We start from the raw sequence: 6,000 nt of genomic DNA on the forward strand, positions 1-6,000 counted from the left end.
CTGTCCCCCCTTGCAAACCATCATATGAGCAGTGGCCACCTCGATCCCTGTGGTGATGCTGCCCCACTTTGGGAATAGAAGGGAACTTGGCATATGTTTGTTATTTGTGTCTTGATTACGGCCTCCTCCCGGCCTCAGTGCAGTGATGAAGACATCCTGTTCAATGCAGGATCAGAGGGCTATGATTAAGATAAGAGACCAATTATGTATACATCAGGATTAATAAACTACATAATCATCCTCATTTCTGAAACATTTACATTAATATTTATTTTTGCCACTCTCTCTCACCAAGAGCATATTGATTTGAACATTTCAAGGAGTAAAGGAGCACTTTCACTTGACTTGAGAGGCATTTTTATGTACGGCTAATGTGTGCCTGAACAGCCTGCATTTGAAATTCAAAGTGTGAAAGTTAAGCACATGCTCCGGCCCCACAGTGTTGCTGGAAGCCCGGAGGGAGGAGTAACGTCTGCTATTGACCCAGATTTTAAAAGGAATAGATTGCCTGCAGGTAGCGTACTGGGAGGACAGCGTCTCTCCATTGTCTGGACACACATTAGTCTCAGTCAGCGCTGCTCTCCACGGCACGCTCCCAGTGCTGCTGTCTTAAAAGACATACGATTCTTTATTATCTCACCAGACCTAATGTATGTCCACAGCAGACCCTAAAACAGCACAGTCTCAACACAGCCTCGTCGTTTCATGTCGTCTAAGAAAGACGTGGAGCTGCATGTTTTTTTTCTTATATGGACCCCCCCCCCTCTTAAATCAGTGCAAAAGTAGGTTAGCTTTGAAAATCCTGTCTGTGTTGCTGTGTTGTCTCTTTGAGCCAGGCCCACAATGATGGATAATTGTGTTTTTGTTCCTTGCATCTCCACAGGATCCAGCTGGAAATGAGAAACACAACAACAGCTTCTTTTGTAAAGTAGTGTAATCACTCTTTGGACACTGGTGAAGATATTTATTTTTCTAGAGATGACAAGCGGAGCGGCTACGACGCTGCCCCTCCATATTTCCAGGAACGTGCAGTCATTTAGATATAGATTACATGTAGGTATATTTACAGGACGTTTGGGACGAGACTGTGGTCGTCACAGATGTCCCAAGAAAAAAATAAAAAACACAGGACGTTTTGAAAAGGAACCTAAGGAGCTACTGCGGCTGGAAGACAAACTGTATTTATGAACAATGTGCCAATAATGCCACTATGTGCCACAACCTGGATAGACGGACATTTCAACAACTGATGGACTAAACAAAGAACGCTATATTAACCCTGTAATGACTCCAACTGCATTGTTTTCTTTTTTGGTTTGGTCCTTCTTTTTTTAAGAAATGTGACAGTTAAAAAAAAAAAATGCTTCAAGATGTGTTTGAATTTGTTTTGAAATAGTTTTAAGAATTGTGTTGCAAAAGAGTCTTAAAGATATTTATACGACGCACTATTCTATTAGTTGGAGGGAAGAGAGACGGTGGAAAAAACAGAAACGGTATATGCTTTATGGAACAGTTGATTTTAAAACATTGTTTCTACAGGTCCCATTTTAGGAACAAAAAATTGTTATGTCTATTTTTTTACACAGTAGAGTCTGCCACAGCCCTAACATTGGAGGTCTGAAGCACTTGGTACTCCACACTGTTAATTAAATAACCCCCCCACCTACCCATTCACCCCCACGGCTTCGATTATAACAAAAAAAAACATCTGAATACACCTGGTGCGAGCCAAGCCCAACGCCTGCTCCAAACGCTTTTTGTGTACGCTCCAAACCTAAATTTGGGTTTTATCGAAAAACACACAAAAGGTTTCTGTGGCACAGGCTCATAGCTTCAATGAATCCCAATGCAGCACATTCATGGACAGAATGAGTAAGGACACGGCCGCAAAACACACTGCACGGAGCTGGACAGGACACACATACTGCCTCAGGTCTGTCTAGCTCTTTTGCACCGTATGTGTAGGTCTTAGCCTCGGCAGCTGTTTTGGGATGAATTCTAATGACTTTTTATGATTCATATCTGAGCTGCGACGCTAAAAAGAGGGCGGAATAGATTCAATTTGAGCTCCACATTCATGTGATAATTTGCTTTAATAGGAAAGAGATTGAAAAAACTAATCCCTTCAAAGATAGTACGTTAATATCTCCTCCCGACTTCCAGATTAGTTCACTTTAGACAAATTATTTTTTGAAACCTCAAAGTCTCATTTACGGTGAGAAAGTCATAAAGAACATGAACCAATTTGTCGAAGATGGAGCATTAAATTATCTCCAGTTTATCGGCTGATAGCGAAGAGAAGCAGGCTGTGACGGAGGTGCTGCAGGAAGGGGCTCCCATCTGGACTTAAAGGGATCTGCATGTTGTGTTTTAAACGCAGGCTGCAGGCAGGAAGAAATTCCCTCACTGAATGTGTCGTTAAAGGGTAGTCAGCTCTCTTCTGAGCCCAGATCCACTCAATAATTGAGGACAATATTTCTAGTATATCACAATTTCTGCTAACACAGCCATTGCGCAAATTTGTGCGGAAGGAAGCAGAGCGAAAGTATGGAAATTTAAAACCCTCCGTCAGTGCAAGAAGAAGCGAAAGGATTATGACAAGCCCGTCAGCCGCTGCCAAATTGGTTTAAACTATCTCTTAAATCAAGATGAGGGAACTCCGTGGTCAGGAAGGGACAATAACGCTCTCCTGAGAGTTGTCTTGCACCTGTCATTTTATTATCAATCTCCGAAAGACACATTACCTTTGTGCTATGAAGCTTTTGAGGAAGCCGCCTCTCGATCTACCTTGTGCTGTGGGTTTGTACAAAGCACAAATACAATTCTGTAATTGTAAATGTTTCTTGGTTGCAGACAACAATATGTACGGATGAAACAGGTGGGATTCGTCGATGTGGAGCTCCAGGAATTGGCGTAGGTGGCGTTTTAAGGCGGGTTTTCGCTTCTTCGAAGGATTTGAGTATGACAGGCCTCCCCAGTGAGGTCGGCAGCCGTAAATGTGAGCCAATCAGGAGGTGCCGAGATGACCTGGGACAAACACTGTGGTGCAAAAATCCTGATTTTGCCCGTTCACAACATGACAACCACACCCATGAATGACCCATACCAGTTCAGCCTCGCGCGTGTGTCAGGCTACGGAGTTGCTTCTTTGACATAACATATATTTTTCTGAATGAAGAGTGTTATCTCACCTAGTCAGAGGGTTACAAAAACTTACTGTATATTATAACACGTGTAAATGTATTTTCTATATATTTGCTTCTATTTGTGTACAGGTGTGTTCTATTTTTCAAGACCCCGCCCATTTTTGGGGAGGTCTCAGCTAGGTCGGGGATAGTGTCTTTGTTTACATGTGTAACTACAGTAATTTCTTTCAAAACACAAAAACTAACCTTGTGCCAAGCTTCCTACCTGCACTTTCAAGCAGTACTTGTATTATATCTTTAGCTAACCAGTATAATACTTCAGTAGACGCTGCAATAGAGACGGGGGATTTCCAGGTGGTACGTGTGAAAGGCACAGCGCTGCTTGGTTCTAGGGCGCGTTGTTATCATATCTCGGGCTGTGCTGTATTCACGGTTGGCTGGGAAACCAATGACTCGCTCGACATTAATTCTAATATACAGCGCTCCATCCCACGAATGAAAAAACAACAAACAGTGTGAATCCAGTAGCTGCCAAGAAACCGACGAAAGTTGATCAATGCTGGGTTTCATTCCTTTGTCATATTTCTCATTTTGCTACAACTGCCCCAGAAAATGTATGATATGTCATTCATACTTTACTGTAATGACTGTGAAGACTAATATTAGCATTTATGAGCATATGAAATAATCAGGGCGAGGCGTCTACATGGGGAATTGTAAAAGGAGGGCGGTGTGTGAATTACTCTTGGTCTGCATTTCATTTTGAATGCAACATATATATCAACCTATTTCGAAAACGCCATGATCAGATGAAATGCAGTGATGTGGAATGCCATTCAACAAAGGATGAAAAGGATGATTCTGCTTTATTCTGACTTTGGCCTTATTGTTAATCACCTTAGCATCTGTAGGCTGCGCTGGTCTGTCACATGCTCAATCCACCACTAAGGTGCATCTCCATTACTATTAGAAAGCCCCTGTCTGTCATGCTAAAAGGCTGAACCCACGTGTTGAGCATGGTAAACAGTACATCGGCGTATAAGCGCTTTAATCGTTAGCACGTACAGTTCAGCCACAGTGAAGTTAAGCTGCATGGGTACAATGAAGTCTGGCAGGGTAAAAACACAAGCGCACAACTACAGTATGAGCCACCTCAGCAAGTGTGCAGAGTCAAACTGAATCCTTTAAGGTGTGATGGATGTTTACAACAGATACTTTGTGAAAGGGTTTTACTGTTTGCCCTCACTTTCTCTGCTCGTGTTGTTCCTCTCGCCTCGTCAGACTTTCATCTTGGCAACTTGATCTCAGCAATTAATTCAGTGAGTTCAATTTTATCATTAATATAAGGAACAACATTTTGTGCTAAGTGTTAAAACTAGACCCAAGTTGCATTAAATCAGAATTATCAATTTAAGCTTTCAGAGTGAAGACTGTGAGAGGTCTGTTCTCCCTATCATGAAGAACAGTCGTTCCCTTCTACACCTGAACTCTCAGAAAATCTGGCTATTGAACATTTGTGACATTGTTTCTGTCGTGATTCAACAAGGAACTACCTTTGGTTTCTGCACTATTAACACTGTACCCAATAATTGTAAAATATAAATATTGAGGTTTGATACCAAGCTGATGATGATTGTGTGAGACAAGAGTTCTGATTCTTTGAAACATAGCAAATCACACCATTGAACCCTTTTGTTTGAATTTCATTCTGTGTCTCATACAGATGGGGTTTCTAGGGTTTTACTGCAGTTTGCCTTGTGTGCACTGTTACCATTTCTCATCAAGGTGGACATGCCTTTAGCGAGCAGCTCTCAATTCACCATGCATTCCTGAAGGACATTCAGACAAGGAAAAATGTCATTTGCAGCTTTTAAGTTTATTCGGAGACTTCGGCGCTCATCAGCCCTTCTCCCTTTTTGTACCTCTGTCTGAAATCAAAGTGATATGTAAGGAAATGCCTTACTGCTCTCTTGCCTTTTCGGTTTATATTTCTGGATGCCTGATGTGGTTTATTATATAGCTAAGAGGGAGGAAAATGATTCCCCTTTGCTGGTCAGATTCGATTCAGGAAACATTATGTGAGAGCAGCGCAGGAGGAGAAGGCAGCAGGAACAGGGGGGGGCTTGGAGGGAAGTCTTACACAGACACCAAAGACTTGATATGCCTTTTTCACAAGAATGAATATTTCGCGGCTGCCATTTCTCTCTCTCCAGCAACCCACTAAACCTATGCTCCCTTCAGCACAAACAAGCTATCAATCAGCGAGGCTTTTCCTGTCAAGATGAAGGATGCGCTGCGCACTCGTTTGCAGAGGCTGTGATTCCTGTTGGCATGTCAGACATACAGAGTGAAACTTATTGACCTATGTGTTGTTTGGATAGGATGCTGGCTGAACATCTCCAAGGCCTAGGTTTGTTTTTCCATTTTTTTTCTCCATATCACCAGAAGCGTTCGCATGAGGAATCAGTGTATCGACCCTGTTTAATCATGGCCTACAGGCGCCTGATTAACCCAGAAACGCATCTCACAGCTGGCACCTTTGAACATACAGTGAAGATATTAATATAAGTCCATACTGCAGGTTGCTCAAACAACAAGGCAAGACTCAGCAGGAAGAATAAAATATTAGATGTTACAATGAAACGTTAAACTCAGAGCAAACGACCAAGGTTATCTTCCTAGATTGATATGTATCTTACTTAATCCATCTTTCAGCCATCAGAAGAGAAGAAAAAACTGTAGCTCCTCACTCTACTCATCATTATAGACAAATCACATACTGTGCGCTTACTGTATCTGAAGCGGAGGGCTCCGACTCTCCTCTGGGGTCATGTTTTTACTTTTCTACTCACAA

The 6,000-nt window shown here is 42.2% G+C and overlaps 1 protein-coding gene across 1 annotated transcript in view; it reads left to right on the forward strand.

The window, feature by feature from the left end:
• Positions 1–5,775, forward strand: part of ajap1 (adherens junctions associated protein 1) — a 44,451-nt gene extending 38,676 nt beyond the window's left edge. Inside the window, exon 6 of the mRNA XM_062392975.1 lies at positions 884–5,775. The gene's annotated coding sequence lies outside the window, so the exon portion shown is untranslated. The remainder of the gene's footprint in view (positions 1–883) is intronic.
• Positions 5,776–6,000: the final 225 nt, after the last annotated feature.

Source organism: Platichthys flesus, chromosome 7 (genome assembly GCF_949316205.1).
Source record: "Platichthys flesus chromosome 7, fPlaFle2.1, whole genome shotgun sequence".
Classification (NCBI taxonomy): Eukaryota; Metazoa; Chordata; class Actinopteri; order Pleuronectiformes; family Pleuronectidae; genus Platichthys; species Platichthys flesus.